This window comes from Crocodylus porosus, unplaced genomic scaffold (genome assembly GCF_001723895.1).
Source record: "Crocodylus porosus isolate Cpor-Errol unplaced genomic scaffold, CroPor_comp1, whole genome shotgun sequence".
NCBI classification, from domain to species: Eukaryota; Metazoa; Chordata; order Crocodylia; family Crocodylidae; genus Crocodylus; species Crocodylus porosus.
This window is the reverse complement of record NW_017728947.1, coordinates 110,626,530-110,645,200: the sequence shown is the minus strand read 5'-3', so window position 1 is coordinate 110,645,200 and position 18,671 is coordinate 110,626,530. Positions and strand designations below refer to the sequence as shown.

At 48.7% G+C, this 18,671-nt stretch overlaps 1 protein-coding gene and 1 long non-coding RNA gene across 2 annotated transcripts in view; one reads left to right on the top strand and one right to left on the bottom strand.

The window, feature by feature from the left end:
* Positions 1 to 18,671, bottom strand: part of MNAT1 (MNAT1, CDK activating kinase assembly factor) — a 153,838-nt gene that overhangs the window by 6,503 nt on the left and 128,664 nt on the right. The window lies entirely within an intron of this gene.
* On the top strand, positions 2,103 to 14,921 carry LOC109320695. Its single transcript, XR_002103844.1, has 3 exons — positions 2,103 to 2,322; positions 11,071 to 11,077; positions 14,909 to 14,921. It is a non-coding gene; the product is annotated as an uncharacterized LOC109320695 (long non-coding RNA).

The window sequence follows — 18,671 nt, the reverse complement described above, 5'->3', positions numbered from 1 at the left end:
ACATGGGGCTGTTCTAAATACTAACAAAACGTGTGCCCTGAACCAGCCGGTGTCCCTTGAACACAGCAGCGAACAGCGGTGCCAGGGAGACAGGCACACATGCCACTGCGATGCTCACATAGGGCTGATCCTGCCTGGGGCGGGTGGTTGGATTACATGTACCACCTGAGCTCCCTGCCAGCCCCACTTTGCTGTGTTTCTGTGATTAATTCATGCTTGTTTCCAGCCGAGGCAAACTGATAAAAGTGGCCTGAAAGCAGGGTTTAAAATCTCATTAGCAGGAAAAATTCTCCAAAATTCCTCGTTATAGGTATTTGGACTGGACAGGAAGTTTCACATCCAGATTATTTACTGTTCATATTACAGCAGGGCCAAGAGACAAACCTGTCACAAAGACACCTCCTGCCCAAAGTGCTCAGTCTAGGCCAGGCAGGTCCAACTCACCTTGCACCCCAGGCCGGATCCAGACTGCAGGGCTCCTTGCAGGCAGGATCCAGCCCAGGGCACAAGGCAGTGGCAGCTCCGGCTCCAGCACGGGGCACGTAACAGTGATGGGGATGGGACGGCTACAGAGCTGGTGGCTGATGAGTTAGGTCAGGGGTTCCCAAACTGTGGTAGGTGTACCCCTGGGGGTATGCAAGACACCTTGGGGGGGGGTACATGGGTGAAATTGTGTATTGGTAGATTTAATTTTATTATAATAAATGGCATTTAAGGGGATAAAATATAAAACATGCTAGTAGGAGTATGTGGACAGCTGGTAAATCTGGAAGGGGGTATGCAATCAGAAAGAGTTTGGGAACCTCCGAGTTGCATCACCGCGGCGGTGATGGGCAAAGCGGCTGGAGGCAGATGTAGCAGCCCCGGCAGGCCAGACAAGAGTAGCGCTGCAGACCAGATCCAGCCCGTGGGCTGTCTGTCTCATGCCCCCAGTTTAGGCAATGGCTACTCTATGCCCCCACCTTGGGAATAATCTCAGCACAGATCTTGAGGAGAGAATTATGAGCAACTACATGCAACCATCACACCGGCGTCCCTCCATAATACACTCCCATGTTCAGCTTAATTCACATCAGAAGAGTAACTGCCTGCAATTTTGGAAAGCTGAGATAGCGCACCTCACAGTGCTGCTGGGTAGCCCGGGGCTGGACAGAAATAGGAAAACAAAAAAACTCACTTGTGAGGAGGGCTGCGGCTGCTCTCGCAGCTCGCTTCCAACTCCCCTAGATTCAGAAACACTTGGCGCGTTCGGCAGATGGCTCATCAGTGGGACGCATACAGATGTGTGTTTTTGGCATGCAGATGCTTTCATTTGAAATCTGTTAGACAGATGTTTTATGGGAGGTGAAGGGAAGATAAGAATCGCTCACAAGTTGTTTGACAACGGAGAGATAAAAGTTCATCCACTGAATAAATTTACTGCAAGTGATTAACCGCAACATCTCCGACGTAACGGAGCGGGGCAGGCATTCGATCTGGGAAATGTTCCAGATTCATTTAAATAGGAAGATACTAAAGTATTGGCCGTGTTAAAGCAAGCAGAATTGTGTAAAACCACCTTCTTTTCCAAGTTTATCAGGCACCCCCTCTCCCCCACAACACACTAAATATACCACGCTTTTAAGGTCAGCCCTCGCTGTATGGACTAAATGATCCCCTCTGAGACCCACCCCTTATCAGGCTGGATTATAGCACAAATGCTTATTGTTTTAACATAGGGGTCAAGCCATTATTTCATTGCAATGTTCTTCTAAGTGGGCACACGGCTGCACAAACGTTGAGACCCACCCACCAGCTTCCCAGGTTGCTAGTGCAAAAGTGCACAGTACTTCAGAAACAACCGGTAGAAAGGTTTCGGTCCCCTCCATACGGATCCTGAGCAGGTAACGAGGTTTCAGTTCCAAAAAGCTGCCCTTGTTCGGGCTGAGGCTGCAGCAAGGCGGTATTTCCGTGGGCATGAAGGGGATATGCTCATCACATATGCCCAACACAAAGATCCAGGACACATTTGTATTTTTCACTGCTCAGGTCCACTTAGAAACCAAGTCCTTTTCTGCAATGGTCAAGCTATTTAAGGGTCATAACCCCCTGCTTGGTCATCAGCCTACAGAGCCGATCGTAACAAGTGTAAACGCAGCACCAAAACCCTCAACAGAGCACGCAGGCCAGAGGAGAAAGGACTCGAAGAAGCAACTCAACTCTGGGAAAGGGCCAGAGAGCTACAGGACTGCAGGAAGTGGCACAAAAAGGAAGTGAGGAGGTCAAAATGCAAAATACGTCTGATGCATGTACACAAAGGCTATCACTTGTATGAGGAAGACAGTGAGTTGGAAGCTACCGCCTGTGAAAAGAACTATGATCTGACTGGCATCGAGACCTGGTGGGGGCAGCTCTTATGACCGGCACGTGAACATCGAGGGTTACGCTCCGTGTCGGAGGGACAGGACTGGGAGAAACGTGGTGGTGTTGCCTTGTATGTCACACAGACACAGACACCCATTCCCCCGTTCAAGCCGACGGCCAAGCAGAATGCATCTGGGTGAAGAGGAAAGGTGAAAGACACGGCACTGATACAATGGTGGGGATTTATTATCGGCCACCTAATCAGGAAGAGGAGGTAGATGAGGTAGAAGAGGAGGTAGATGACTAGCCGAAAGCTCTGAGATGGTACTGATGGGAGACTTTAGCTTTCCAGACATTTGCTGGAAGAACGATGCAGCCACACATAAAAATGTCAAGCCAGCTCCTAGGGGATCATCTATCTTGGATCCTGTCCTGACCAACAGGGAAGAACTGGTGGAGGACGTGAAGGTGATGACTAATTGGGAGAAAGCAAATTGCACTACGCTAGAATTCCAGATCCTGAGGCAGGGAAAGCTTGACAGCAGCAAAATTAGGATGCTAGATGTCGAAAAGGAGGATTGCACCCAACTCAAAGAGCAAATAGGTATGGTGTCATGGGAGGGTGGATTGAAGAATAAAGGTGCCCAGGAGGGCTGGGAGCTTCCAAGGGGCACGGTAATGGAAATCTAACAAGAAACTGTCCTAACACGATGGAAGCACAAGAAGAATGGCAAGAGATCAATGCGGCTGCACAAGAAGCTTCTACAAGGCCTCAAATGCAAAAGGAAAGCGTACGGGCAAGGACCTGCAGGGACCAAATCAGGAGGGCCAAGATAAAGAACGAGCTGCACCCGGCAAAGGAGGCTAAGGACAACAAGAAGGGCTTCTGTAAGTTTGCTGGTAAGAAAAGAAGGACCGAGGAAGCTGTTAACAAGCCACGGGGAATCCCTAACTGAGGATACAAAGGAGGCAGAGCTACTCAACAGCTACTTCGCCTGAGTCGTCACAAAAAAATTAAGCTGCCAGACACCTGGATAAGGAAGGGGCGAAGCTGAGGGAGGAGATAACAAGAGAAGACAGAGGGCTTCTGTTGGTCTGAATGAATTCAGGAAAGCAGGGCTGGATAAGCTGCATCCCAGGGTCCTGAAGGCACCGGCAGAGGAGATCTCGAAGTCCTTGGCAATGATCTTCATGAAGTCGTGGTAAATGGGCCAGGTACCAGAGGACCAGAAAGGGGCCAAAGTATCACCCAGTCTTAAAAAGAAAAAAAAAAAAAAGACAGATAGGAGGACCCAGAGGACTACAGCTCGGCTAGCCTCAGCTCAGTCCCTGAGAAGTTACTGGAGTCTATCTTGCGGATACGGGGTGTGCCGATTCTCCTGCAAGCAGCAAAGCCGGAGGTTTTCCGGGTAGAGGGTCTTGCACCTCCGCTCAAGGTCAGACTGATCGCCACATCTGGGGTCAGGAAGGAATTTTACCCCACGGTCAGATTGGGATGGGCATCGGGGGTTTTGCCTTCCTCAGCAGCAAGGGGCGTGTAGCCCTCTACCTGGGACCTCTAGCACATACGCTGCCAGCATTTTGAAGAGGCAGGGCAGTGGCTGCTGTGGTTCCCCTGCTTCATCTGTGGCAGGTTAGGGTATTAGGTCTACATAGCATCGGGGTTGACAGTCATCTTATGTAGAGTTTAGATTATGGTTGTATGGGATGGTTTGCATAGGGATGATCCTACCTCAGGCAGGGGGTTGGACTAGATGACCTCTGGAGGTCCCTTCCAGCCTGACTTCTCTGTGACTCCCAAGTGATCCTCCCAAATTCACCTTGCCCCCTTTTCCCCAACCCTCAACTCGCACGCTAGCCCCTGAGAAGACCGGCGGGGCTTGTCCCACCTGAAGTCAGCCGAGACCCCCAGGAGCGGTGCCTGCCCATGTCTTACTGAGAAAACTCACCCGCTGGTTCAGTGGTCTCAGCTCTCAGCTACTATCGCAGTACACAGAGGGAGAAGCAGTCTCTCAAAAACCCAAGGCATCAGCCTTGTAATGATTTAGAGACCAAAGCCAGTGCTTTAAATTGTGCCTAAAGCAAACAGGAAGTCACCTAAATGGCAAAGAATTGGCGTCAAACCTCTTTGCTGCAAACACTAGCAGGCTGGCAGGGAACTGAAGCGTTTGCTGAAACTTTTGCAAGGTCTTAAAGGGTACTTCCAAGCAGAACAGGTCACAGTAATGAACGTGAATGCCAAAAAGGCAATGGCAGTGAGGCCAAGGTCTGACAACCAGACACGGATGGCTAAAGGAAGTTTCAGTATCACCCAGGACAGGACAAAGGCAGCTGGTAATGCACCAGGCAGGACACAACACACGAAGGAGCCGATCTCAGCTGTTTTCCCCTAAGATGACGACATACATGGCTACTGCAAACACTGTGCTCCAACCTTGAAAACCTGCGGTTGTCTTTCAACCATGTTCTCCTCTGAAGGTTTTCCCTAAGCAGTGATTCGTTTCAAATTCCTGCCAGGAGATCTCTGGGCAGGACCACAAGTTACCCAACCTAGGGAGACGAAGCCCTTTACGTGTGGCATGGAGCGGGGTCGTCGCAGCTTGGCTTGGGTCAGTAGAAGACCCTGGGGTCATCTCTCAGGCAGGAGTGGAGGGAGGACAAGCTCCAGTGCCACCGGAAAGGAGGGCATGGACGTCAGCTTTGGAACAGCTGTTCTCCAAGGGCCGATTTCATTCCAACGGTAGGAAGCCGGTACGATGATTCGGAGTTATTGCTCCCTCCCTTCTTCCCTCTCGTTGATCAAGGGCACGCGTTTCAGACTGCAGCACTCTGGAAATGTGCACGCCTTGCTGCAACCGCAAATGCTGACAACCTCGGCAGGGCGCGTTTTCAGAGCTCATCGTTTCGGCTCCAAATGCAGTCACTTTGGTTCTGAGCCTACCGTCATTCAGCTGCTGCTGGAAAGCGTTTAACAAAGATCAAGGCACCCGTCTTGGATGACTTTCACGCCCCTCGTCTGCTCACTAAGCACTGGAGTACTTGCCTAAAGACAGAGAGGCATGCCTGCACTGGGTCTGACATTTGGGAGTATTGCTGTGACCTCCCAGAGGCACAGAACATCTGAACAGCGTTACATCTAGAGTTGACAGCCACGTCCTGAAACGGAAATGTTTGGTTTGGGGGGTGTCTTTTTCTGACAAAAACTAGTTTGCTTTCCTTGAACTGCCACTTCCGGGGAACATCTATCACTTCATCAAAACCCCCATTTTCCGATAGAAAGATGGAAACATTTCCGGACCGCACTAAATTCTGCCTGCTACACCATCTTTCTGCTGGCACAATCCCACCGATATCCACGGGACATGGGTGTAAAACCACGGTCGGGGACTCTTATCTAGCAGGTGTGTGAAGTGTAGGCTTAAGAGCAACACAAAGGCAAACGCTGTTGTCTGCAGGTAACACGAGAACAGGAAGGAGAGGAGCCTCTGTATATTTGTCATACTCTTCAAAGGGAAATGGGTGGTTTGAAGGAAACTGATAGGAAAAGACAATGTAAAAGCCAAGCTCTGTAAGAGAGATCACCGCCGTCCTAGTGGGGATAGGATGGGGCCTTCCCTTGTGTCAGCTGGCATCATGCCTGGAATCTGCTAATTCCCATCTGCAAAAGGCTGGTTTTAAAAAAAAAGATGGTCACAGTGAAAAAGAAGTCTGGTGTTCAGAGAGGAACCGCGCAAGCTCGAGTGCCCATTCAGGTAGGGCTGCCCCCGCGCGCGGAGCACCTTCCAAACCCCGCTGCAGGCTGCTCCCGAACAGGACGTTCGCGACGGGCGCCCGCACCTCCCCTGGACAATAATCAAGTGCCGCGTCCGATCGGAGCGTACTTCAATCTGACCACACAGAAAGGCTCCGACGCCGTTTCTAAACAAAGCGTAAGCACAAGTGGGAGCGAGCCCACGTGGCAGCATTTGAGGTAAAGGTTTGATCTAATTCGAGACATCCTGAAAGCACTTGCCAAAGCTTCAACAAAAAGTGCAGCGCAAGGATAGAGAACGAGCCCTCTCTCTCCTCAGCTGAGGCCGAGGCGTTGCAGTTCCCCGACTCCTGCGCAGCTCTGCTGAAAATCTGGCCCCACGAGTATCTGAAAGCAGCCACACTTTTTAAAATAAAAATGGGAAATGGAAAGCAGAACCTGTGCTCACAGCAAGTCTTTGCACATGGAAAACCATCTGCTTCCTAATTCCTTCTGCTTACGTGCCTATCTTCTACTGGGTATTTCACGTCAACTGTATTGCTAGCGTTTCTGTCTTTGCTCTTCAAATAGCTAGGGTGCCTCTCCCTTTCCTGTGGTCATGCATCCAGTTAGTCTAAAACGGATTCAAATATGCCCTGTTGAGAACCAGCCTGGATTGTGCTGGCTAGCAAATCCCATCAAATTTCTTACTGCAGACCACAGCATCTGCCATTACAGTTGCGAGGTCCCAGTTTGTACCCCACATGCTTTCTCTTTAATGCTCAGCTCTGATCCCGCATGGGAGACGGGTTTAAACACATGATCAATAAAAAATAGGAAGGGTCTGCACTGGTTTGAATGCTTTCCCAAGTACATACTGGAATGAATTTGCCGCATATTTAACCAGTAATGAAAGGCTAGCTCTTATTTCTAGAAACGGTAATCTTGCTCGCAGGAAGCCTCCCTTTAGAGAAAGCTACTTCCGTCCATCACGCCTTTGGAAAGAGAGCGGTCAGAGGCACTCTCTGATGAGCGCGGCACCTGGCCCACCATTTGTCATCCTTGGAGGTCAACAGCCAGCTGTCTGTCCTCTCAACACCCTGTCTCACCGAAACAGCGCACGCATTCCCCCCTCGCTCAGATTTCCAGGTCTGAACCTCCAGCCACAGTAAATCAATCAGCCATCGCAGAAACCCCAGAAACAACTGCAAGTAAGCATTTTAACATCCTTGAGAGCTTCGCGGCATTGCAAGGACACTGCAGTCCTCGCTGGAATCCAGCAAAGCACTCACTCTGCTCGACTAGTATAGATTACGCTTTAGAGGACTGCAGAGCTGCGGCTACATTTAGGCTGTGACTAAATCAGGCTTCACTTGTACTTGACCCTGAAAAAGAATGTCATTGAACGTGAGGGCCATCTTGCAGCTATAATTTCATAAAATTCATGCATTTTATGGCCAGGAAGGACCATTACATCCTTTTTTTAGTAACTGTACAGTGGTTTTCTCTAATGAAGAGTTGTGGGGATTTTTTTTTTCCTTTTCTTTTTTCGGCTCCGCTTGATCATCATGTATAAAAGCAAAAAACAAAACATCCAACCAAACCGTTTCAGTTCCGTTCTGGAGCCCGTGTTTATGACATCCAAGAGCTGCTAGTCGTCCACCTAGTCGTGGGGGCTGTTATTTCCAAATGGGAGGAAATTAAGCTCCGTCATAAACTCCCGCAAGGCTGAGGATTAGTTTTTATAGGATAAAGCCTTTAAAGAGCAAGCTCTGCCTCGAAGATGGCTACCTCCTTTCCCACTCAGTTCAACTCCGGAGGCGCTGCCCTCCCAGAGGCAGGGGGACAGGAGCCGGGGTCTTCACAGTCATTCCCCTTTGTATTCATGAATTATTCTTTTAGGGTAAAAAAAAATCCCACTGCCCCCTCCCCTCCAGCTCTGCCCTTTCCTGACTTCCTTGTACCCTGCTGTGCACCATAAATCCTCCGGTGCACAGCAAGGCATCCGGATTGATGAAGAGCGTCTTTGAGTGAGTGGCATGAAAGAGACTCTCCAGCCCGCTTCAAAGTCAAGAATATATATAACCGCCTTACAAAGGTGGGGAAAGTCCTTTCCGAACAGAGCACTCACTCTCTCAGTCCTGAATATCCAAAAAAAGAGGCCGTGTGTCTAGCCAACAGGGACTTTTCTTCTTACAGGAACTTTTGCTTAACGTGCAGCGTTGTGGCAAGTGACTAAGAGCACGGCCAGGGCCCTACTGCAGTCCCAGCACGCGGGGCATGTTGCTGCGCTGCCCCGGAGAGAGATTTCTGACCCAGCGTACAGGCCGCGTGTAGAGGAGCTGAGCCGCAGTTCTGGCAATTTGCTGTCGACCTCATCCTTTCTATGCCCCTCACCCTCAGGGACAGGCTCCAGAGACCGCTTCCCTTCCCGTGGTGCACGGTGCCAGGGTAGACTCACAGGAAACCCAAGCTGGAAGGGCCCTTTGGAGGTCGCATCAATTCCAGCCCCCTGCTCACGACAGGATCATCCCTCTCTACACCATCCTAGACAAGTGATCGTCTATCCCAGGGGTTGTCAACTGGGGGTATGCGTACCGCCGGGGGTACTTGGGAAGGGTCTCGGGGGTATGTGCAGGTGGGGACGGACCGCCGCCACCCACCGCTGCCTCCCAGGAGCAGGGGCGGGGGGGTGAGGGCAAGGGCACCCCTCTGTGCACGTTGGCACCACCACCCACCACCATGCACGCTCCACGTCCGGCCACGCGTCAGCCCTCCTCTCCCCACCACGTCCGGCAGCACGCTACCCCTCTCCTTTCCAGCCCCCCTCCCCCCACATCCCACCACCAGGGGTACACCTACCAAAAACCAGTTGAAAACCCCTGGTCTAACCTACCAAAACTTTTGCAAACATCCCTCTTGCACAACTACCAGGCACAAGACCCAAAACATCAAAAACTCCCGAACTGGCCACCCAACTTGCCACAAGTAAAAGAAGGATGAAGGCACCTCCAATATCCTGCTGCTGTACGTTACCGTTAAATACAAGGACCAGCTTCCACATTAGTCAAACTAAAATTTGATCCTAACGATGTGCGGTGGAAAGGTATAAACCCCCCCACATAATTAAGATGGGTGTAAAATGGCAGTGCTGTGTCTGTTCATTAATAAGAACCCTGAACCGTTACCTCCAGGCTACCGACTCCACTGATTTACATGTTTTTCCCCAACGTTTAGTTCCTACCATATTTTCATTTTGGATTGTTTTTATTTCCTGATAAGACTGTGCTATCGGCAGGTTGTCTTGAAAATGGTATCTCATGGGTTTCAAGCCCCTTCTGCAAGGGGGAAGATACGAGGTCAGGTAAATAGGGAAGAAGAAAATCACATATGTAAAAGAGAAGACAAACAGGAGAGAGAAAGGAGGAGAAATTTATCCTACCACAAGTAATGTCTTATCAATCACAGAGCAGGCCTCCAAAAAATCAGGGCTGGAACAATCAAGAGGAAAAATGAGGGGGCGAGCCTTACTTTTACAATGCTGACCCTTTCAACATGGTTGTGAGGTCAATCATCGTACCACTGTGATGCTTTTTTGGAAACCAACCCATCGAGTGGGCCAGTTGCAGCCTGAACAAGAGAGGAAAAGGGAGCAGGAATCTCTCGAGAAAATCCCTCCAAGCCTGGGTTAGCAATCAGGTGACGTGCAAACCTTCGTAAGGCCCTGAACAAACATTCCCAAGCTTGCACGCTCTTTATAAGAAACCATTTTCTATAAGCGGTACTGGTAGAAAAGCACAAGTGTCCACAGCAAAAAGGAAAAAAAAGAGTCCCTGCAGTTTGAATGACACTATTTAAAGCAGATGAGAGAGTCCGGGTCAAAATGAGGTAAGAAAAACAGGCAGCATGGTAGCGCAGCTGACTAATGCTCTAATGCATTAGACCCTCAGCTTCTTACGGCTCCGATGCTGCCGCTCGGGTCAGCATTTCACTCTGGTGCTGGGGATCAAGTTTACAGCTCTCCGTCTCGCTGGCATTTGCTTTGGGGGAAGGGGAGGAGGGGAAGAGGCAAGGCCTAGGAGCGGAGGGTTATCCCATGAAACGACTACCCGGCGAAGAATGAGAAGCATCTGCTCGAGTCATGTGAGCTCTGCTGGCGCGGCTCGCCGCAAGGACAACCTGCAGAGGATCAGCCTGGCCCCCGCGCTAGCCTGTCGCACAGCAGTCGAGCACAATTCATACCGAGGGGTTAGCGGAAAAGTCAGTGTGCCGCCTTAAAAAAGGCTTTTCTGACAGAGCGAGGGGAAAAAAAACCAAACCCCAACCCGAGCCAGCCCCCTCCTATCTGTCAGCACACGGTAGGAACGATTCTTCCTTAGCATAAACAGAAAGCAACGTTAAGCCTGGTTTTCTATTTTAACAGGTTGAGGTTGCTCTTGTGAAATCTGTACGTAATTTGTCAGGTTTTATCGTCCCGCTCTCGTGTTCCATAATCGAATTTCCAGATTAATGCAGGAAGAAGAAAAAAAGGGGGAGGGTTTGGGTCTGCGCTCCCTGCCCTCTTTTACTTTGCTCTTGTAATATGAAAGACCGCGCATTTGAGTCTTACAGGAAATGTGTTTTTATTTTAGATAAATTTTGGTTGAATTAAATCCTTCTTGCTGGAACTATGTAGGCTCTGATCCAATTTCCTGAGCCAGCAGGAGCCCAGGCATCAGGGCTGACGTGTGCTGATCCAAGCAGTACTCACTGCTTTCACCTGGGGGAGAAAAGTGCTAACAAAGTCGTTATGCAGCAGCGACATTCATGAAAGTCTCCGAGGTTGTGTGGTGGAATATAATCTGAGCCGCTTTCCAAGAGATTTGCTCGATAAACACATTAAAGCAGGTTGTAATTAGCCACCGAATCGATGGTGAGGTCTTTGGGACAGGAGCCGCAGCTTCAAATGTGCTCAGAGAGCACCTCACATGCTGGCGGCTCTACCTGGACACAATCAGTAATGCAGTTAAATGTATAAAATCAGTGGCTGAAACGCTGCTGTAAGAATTTGCACGTTAACACTAGGTGGCAGATTGGAGGCACCTGCGAGCAGATTCCCTCGCAGACCCAGGTCCACGTCTTTCAGGATTCAGCGAGCCCTGGAAACGCTGAGACAGCCGGCCAGCTCGAGAACTCGTTTGTCCAGTCCAGTCTTCACCGTCCTGGCTTGCAGATCTTCCAAACGGACCATCCCAAGGCTTTTACACTGTCCCTCAGGGCACGGACTCGGCTTGTATTCCTTCCCCGTGAAACCTGAACGCCTGCGTTAGGCTTCCATTGAAATAAAAGCAGAATAAACCGTGCAATAAAGTGGGCATTTTGGTAAACATGAAGCAAGAGAGCCAGGGTCAGCTTTCAAGAATAGCAGGACACCCCTTGAGGCCTGCCCGCCGCCATCAATCCCCTGTCCAGGCCTCCCTGCTCTGTGCCAAGGGCTGCTCTCCCACCCCTACCTACTGCAGCCCCCCACTTACCACGGCCTCCAATTTCCAGCAATGGGTAGCCCCAAATTTGGTGGCAAAGATAAGCGCAGGCTGCAGCAGAGCAGCAAAAGTGCTGGGAGGGCTGGGGCGGCCGTGTGCTAGACGCTGCACAAGATACACAGCAATGAAATGCACAGAGCAGGGTGGAGGAAGTATCCTTGCCATCTTGTGCCGCCCTGGGGGGTTACATTTGATCGCTTTATGGGCTGGATCTGGCCTGCGGAAGTTTCTTGTGATGAGGCTTAGCACCATCTAGCATGCTTCCGCTTGCTAAAATCCTAAGAGACCGCAGAGGTTGCCTGCTGAGCATAACAGTGGTTCACGCAGTACACGCAACGGGAGACACCTGCTCTTTGCATCTGCGCAGTTTTCCAGGGTGACAACTCTCAACTTCATTTACCATCTCCATCCTGACCCCTCCGAGCACACGGCTCGGCCTCGGCACTTCCTCTCCTCTGCACCCAATTCTCTTCTGTTCCAGCCGCTGTCTTCTTTTGACCTGCTCTTTCTTTTCTCCATAGTCTTATTCTTCTTTGCTCTTTCTTTTCTCCAGTCTTATTCTTCTTTCCTATTAACTTCACGGTTTTAATCTCCTAACGAATGGAAACCAAATTTGGTACAGAGGCAAGGGGTTTGGCCTTCAGGGAGGGGAAAGAGGATGAGGTGCAGTCAGCTGTACTCTGTTCAGCACCACTCCCAGCCTGCTTGTGACAGTTTTATAACGGGTCACACCAAACTGGTTAAAAAACCATGGAGATGAGGGCAAAACAGCTCAGAAAAAGAAAAAGGTAAGGAACAAGTGGTGGTAGGATGCTAGAAAATGAAGAATTGGACAAGAAGAAAAAAAACCCTGCCATTCCTCTCGGACAAATAAGTTAGCATGAACTGAAAAGAGATCGTCCGGGGGGCCTCCGGCGGTGGCTGTCAGACTTTCTAAACTCAAGGCTCCTTTCCATAACTTCTGTGAACACAACAGCATCCTTTATTTATCACAGCGCTCACCTTCCTCGCAGTGGGACTGGGCAGTGGAGATGGGGGAGAGGCCAGGAAGGGACTAGCCTGAACCTGCACTCATCTTCCCACACCACACAACAGAGCACCCTCACAGCACCCCAGGGTGCCCCAACACCTCGGCTGAGAATCACTGGTCTACAATCTGGGCCAGGTCCTCAGCTGATATAAAGCATAGCGTCACTGGTTTTAAATTAGCTAGTTATTAATTTTAAATGATTCATATAACTTAAAGATTTGGTCCTAACAAGTCTAACGATGGCAGCAGAGCTCTGTGACCTGGGGAGGATTAAGGCATTCGGAGGCTTTCTGTATTTAAGCAGTAAAAACTCTTAGTGTATTTAGCATTCACAGGTGTCTGCCATGGAAACATCCTCTGTGCAGGGAGGAAAACAGGAGAGGAGGGAAGAGCTGTTTAGAGGAGGGGTGGCCGATCAGGCGGCCTGTGCACAGCGGAGCAGGGAAGGAACAGGCAGCGCTTAAGGCAGGAAGCAGAAAGCAAGGCAGCAAATTGGGAAGGGAGCATGGGGGAGGACGCAGAAAGCAGAGCAGCAGATCAGGCAGGGGAAGGGGATTGCAGTGGCATTTGGGGAGGCCGCAGAGCTAATTTGTGGCCCGCCCGCCAAAAGGTCAGTCCCCACTGGCTTAGAAAGTGGAAAATACCTTGGCTCATCTGACTGCCTCCTGGAAGGGACAGGATCGAGTCACCTACTGCAAACTGTCGTCTGAGAAGCATAAAAGGAAAGATCAATAGCAGGTAGGAAATCCTGCTTGCCAAGGCTACAGCCACTGCCAACAGAAAATTATTGCATCTGTCTGCATTCTTTAATGGCCCAAGATGCGACCATCTCCACCGAAAGGGTGAGAAGTGTCACCAGCCCTTCTCTTCTCTCCGCTTCATCTTCCTTCTATATTAAAACCTTGGCTAGCAAAGAAAACACTCACGGCTCACCTCGTCTTTCCCCACCTTTTTGGAAATTCAGCTCCTGCTCTGTACCAGTCTGTACAGTCTAGGTACCAGCCTGCTTGACAACTATGTTGCTTCTCTAGTTTACTCCAAATACTCAAAAGTATAGTTGGGGCTTAGAAGCCAAGTAAAATAAAGGGAAATTAGAATACCAATGAATTCCTTAGAAACGGACCAGACAGGCAAAATGAAACCGAGCATTTACCCAACATCAGAGCTCTAGGACTCGGCCCTCTAGGATGCTAAAATCTCTGGTCCACATCCATCGAGACACTTAAGCACACATCCAACTTAAAGCATGTGCAGTCCCACTGGATTTCTCACCAATTATGTTACTTGGGTGCTTCAAGTTATGCAGGTAAATGCTTTCTTGGACTACTCCATTCCTTGCAGAAAAGAGCTCATAGCAATAGCGTTTTGACAACGTTTTACCTTCTTGGTATTTTCTTCTAGACAAAGTTTTGGGAGATTTCCCTTCTCCACTCTGCCCCACCCCTTTAAGAAAACTAAACCGGAATCACTCTATTCAGGTGTTAAACTAGAAACGCCTGGCAAATCTGCTACGCCTTGTTCTACTGTTACCTTCAATAACAAAAACTCTTCGCCTTCCCTCCTCATTTTTGCCGCTACAGCTACAGTCAGAAAGGGAATCAAGCCACACAAACAAATAAGAAAACTGATAAAGGACATGAATTGGCCAATAAAGCCAGAGATCTATAGTTAACCCAAATGTTAAAATTAACACAGTGGGGTAAAGCAAAGAACAATGTTACTTGAAGTTTAGACGACAGCAAGTGGTGCAATAGTGCTTTAAAATCTATTCCAATACCATTACTGAATAGTGACTTATAACAATAAGCTAGATGTTTACTGTGGTAATTAGATCCACTGAATGATTTCCATGCTTTTTCCCTTTCCTCTTCATGTCTGGGTTCAAAATCGGGACTTGCTCTCATTCAAGCAAAGGCCATTGGTATGAAAACTGGCTACTGCTTCTTCAGACTAGCTTCGCACCTCAAAAAACCTCACGAATTAGAAAGATTAACACCATTTTTCCTGCCATTAAGGAAATGAATGCCCTTTACTCTGCCACAAACCAAGAGCACAAGACAATCACAGCAATTATCTGGTTGCTTTTAGTCAAGCATAAACTTTCAGTAACACATCAAGGATGAAAACCAATTGCACAAAACCCCAACATTATTAAGGCTAGCAGAGCTCCTGAAAACGTGTTCCTATATTATCAAGACAAGATTTACTTGATGGTTTATTTAAGTACTGGTTTTCCTTAAGTGTTTAAACTCAGTGGGAAAAGTAAATACATTAAGTGCACAGTGCAGGAATAAAGCCAGTTTAAAACTAGATTGTTTCTTCAAAACCTTGGGTTGTGTCACTGAAGTTATACATCAGTTTAACTTCATAGACTTCCATAGCATTAAACTAGAACAACACATTTGTGCAGCAAGGTCCCTAATGTAGAAACTACCCCTAACTGATGTGTTCTGCTGAAAGCATGGGCAAGGCTTAGAGGACAAAAGTGCAAGTAGATCTATACTGCAATAAAAGGGGTGTTCTTGATGTGGGTGGGCTCATCAGTTAGCTATTGCATATTCAAACAGCTGTGAAGACAAGGCAACTTGGCTTAACAGATCACATTCAACTCCAGGTAAGCTTTATCAGCTCGAATTTGAGCTGTTAACCCAAGTGGTCTCATCTTCACAACTATCAAAACCCAAGTGAAGGAACACTTTTTTTCATGTAGACACCCCCCATGTCACCTTCACTCCAAGCTGAATGAGACAGAGGCTGGAGCAGGGAGGCATTTCGAGAGTGCCACTCAACATCATTGAAAAGTAGGGCTGGAAGGGACCTCAGGAAGTCCCGTCTAGACCAATCCCCTACTCAGGGCAGGATCAGTCCCATCTAAGCCATCCTAGACAAGTGTTTATCAAATCTATTCTTAAAACCGTAGGAACGACCCCCATGCATAGCTACCAGGCACAATGCCCAAACCAGCAAAAACAGGGGATGCTGCAACAGGTAAGGCAGGAGAATGGGGGCACTGTCAGCATCCCACCGCTGGCTGCAAGGACAGGGCGTTGTTTGTTAAAAAATGCTCAAGAGACGCCAGGAAGAGGAGTGCACCCGCTGCTGCAGAGGAAGGAACAACCTCCCGCAGCCCACGCCAGCTTGACAGTGGGGTTAAATGACTTAAGATCCCAAATGTGACTATTGGTCTGCCCCTGAGGAGAGGCGCAAAACCCTCTAGCCGGGAATATCCCAGCAGGAGCATCAGCGCATCCATCCAAATCCCCAGCCTTGGCTGTGCCCAGCACCCCATGCTTCTGAGGAAGGCGAAAACTGAGACCAACAGTAATAGGAGGGAATGAATTCCTACCTGGCCCCATGTCTTGGCCACCAAGCCCAGAAACACGGGACAACCAGACACCCTCTGCTCTAGATAGCAACTTGGGGACCTCAAATACGGCCCAACACACCACACCCCCCCGACTACAGAACCAGAAATCTCCTTTCTACCCCTTTACCTTGGCCCTAAGCTTAGCCTGCTCCTGTAATCTTCTCCTTTAATAAGCCCCTGATCCTGCCTGTTCCAAGATAGTGCACTTTTCTAGTAGAGACAAGGCCTGGTTTAACTGGATGGATTCTGAAATCAATGAAGTTAGACCAGTGCAACCCCTCAGTGCACACACACTTAAGCTAAATCAATACAAGCAATGCTTAAGAAGGTCAATCTATTTATCTTGCCCAAGGGATGGTTAAGAGGTGATTTGACCATGGCCTGAAGATACTGGTCAGGCCTCTGTACTAATGTAGACAAAGACAAAACAAGATCCAATGGCTCAGAGAGAAATTCAGGCTGCACCAAGAGCTGGCAACCCATAGCCCACAAAGATTTTATCCAGCCAGCAGGCTATATGGGCTTCTCTGCCAGTGGCTGCAGGGGAGAGAGTTGGCAGCAGTGGCTCACCTTAGGTTGGAGCTGTGTTAAATCAGCCCACGGCGGCTGAGAAGTTGCTGATCCCCGGACTAGATGACAGATGCACACTTCTAACGGAGAGTAACGAGCCAGTGGATATGGCTCTTTCTCCGCTGACTGCGTCTAAGTTCAAACAGGCGATCCAAAAAGGATGTTCTAGCTCAACCACAAGGCACTGGTTCTTAACGGAGGAATTAATCGGGTGAAATGCTCTGGCTCGGATGATATAAAGTGTCAGATGAGATGGTCCAATCTGACCTTAAACTCCATGACCCTATAAACAAGTTTTTTTTAGTGTCTGCATTGGCAGTGTGCACTGGCTTAGCCAGATCTTATTTTTAAATCAATGTTTGTTTAAGTAGTTCAGCATTTGAATGCAGACAAAAACTAAGCCTGGTTTTAATAATGATAACGATGACGATGATGATGATAGAGGGTAAATTTTCTTTAAGAAGGAAGATTCAAATGTCTTTATGAAAACATCTGAAATCATTCTGGTATTTATCTTAGCTAATACATATCATGGGATATTATGAAACAAAATGCATTAAAAATTGCACCTCCTCTTAAAAAACAAGGGGAGTGGAGAGAGAGAGAGAGAGAGAGAGAGAGAGAGAGTCTAGCCCTGGGCTGAGAGCCAGTTTATGATGAAAAACATTAACTGCTCATGGCATAATTATAATGGTACAGCACTTACTGCCAGAATTAGGGGAAAAAATCTAAAAATGATGCCCTAAATGGAATGTTGTTCTCTTAAACTGAAAACACATTCCAAGAAATATGAAATAGTCCCAAACTAATGCCCGGTTCCAAGTCTAACCGGTACATACTAAGGGGCTTATTTTAATAAAATATATTAAGTGGCAGAACAGACAAGAAGTTTCTCAGAAGTTACATTTAAAAAAAAAAAAAAATGAATGCCTGATGCCTAGAGACAAAAAAAATATTAATGTCAAGAGAAATTGTTTCTGTGTCTTGTGTAAACTAACCTCAGTTTTAACCAACTGCAACTGGATTCAATATTGTGTCAATCTGAAAATATCTGTTTTATAAAGGCAACAAAACCACATGCAAGGAGAGATAAAGGCTGGAGTCCACAAACTGAAAGAAACTGTCTGTCACCAGGATGATTTGGGACAGTTGCACCAACGCGCACAAGCCAAGAGAAAGAACAATCTTGCAAGACGACCGGCAAGAGTGGGAGGAAACACAAAGGGAACCATTTGGACAATGGCTTTTTACTTTTATTTAAAAACGGCTCTGAGCAGTCTCTTCACTTAGCGTCTCAGTTCCTGCAACATATACTTCCTAGCCGGGACGAATGCAACCTTTTCCTGCTCACATCCATTCAGACTGCAATGGCCCAAATCCCTGTCTTAGCCTGGCAAGTCTAACCAGGCCACCCTGTTCTTCGCCTCCCTCTCCCTTTGTCTCCTCTCTCATATCCCTTCCTGGTCTCTCTCTCCACTCTACCCACTCCCTCATTCAGCACAGGAGCCAACTCCAACTAACCCGTGAGGTCTGCTTGTTACGTTCTCAAATAAGCCCTTTCAGCCTTTCTGCCATAGACCTGCAGGCTGGGAGGAGCCCTTTGCAAGCATCAGCAAAAGTGTTGCAATGCCTTCCTTGAAAACACTTCAAACCTGCCCTTTTTCTGATGTCTATAAAAGCACATCTGCGGGCTGCTGCTGTGTTTGAACCACTGGCCAAATCACTGACCAACGCCACCTCATTGCTTCCTTGGATCGCATGTCAGCATCCACTCGGGGCCTTGCCTTAGATCAGGGGCGTCCAATCCATCTGGGCCCCCAGACGCATGTGATCCCAGGGCTCCTTGTGGGCTGGATTCAGCCTGGGGCACGGGGCAGTAGCTGCAGCCACCGGCAGAGGTGTGCAAAGGGCTGTGGGCCAGGTGGGTGCAGGGTGACTCAGAGCTATGCTGCACGGCCCACCACCACCGACCCACGTCCACGAGGGATGCGGCACCCCCAATTCCATGGCAGACATGCATACTGCTGGCTTCACCCTGAACTTCTGGTGCCAGACCCAGCCCATGATGGACCTTTGTCACGTTAGAGGAGTCCTATAGACTGTCCAAAC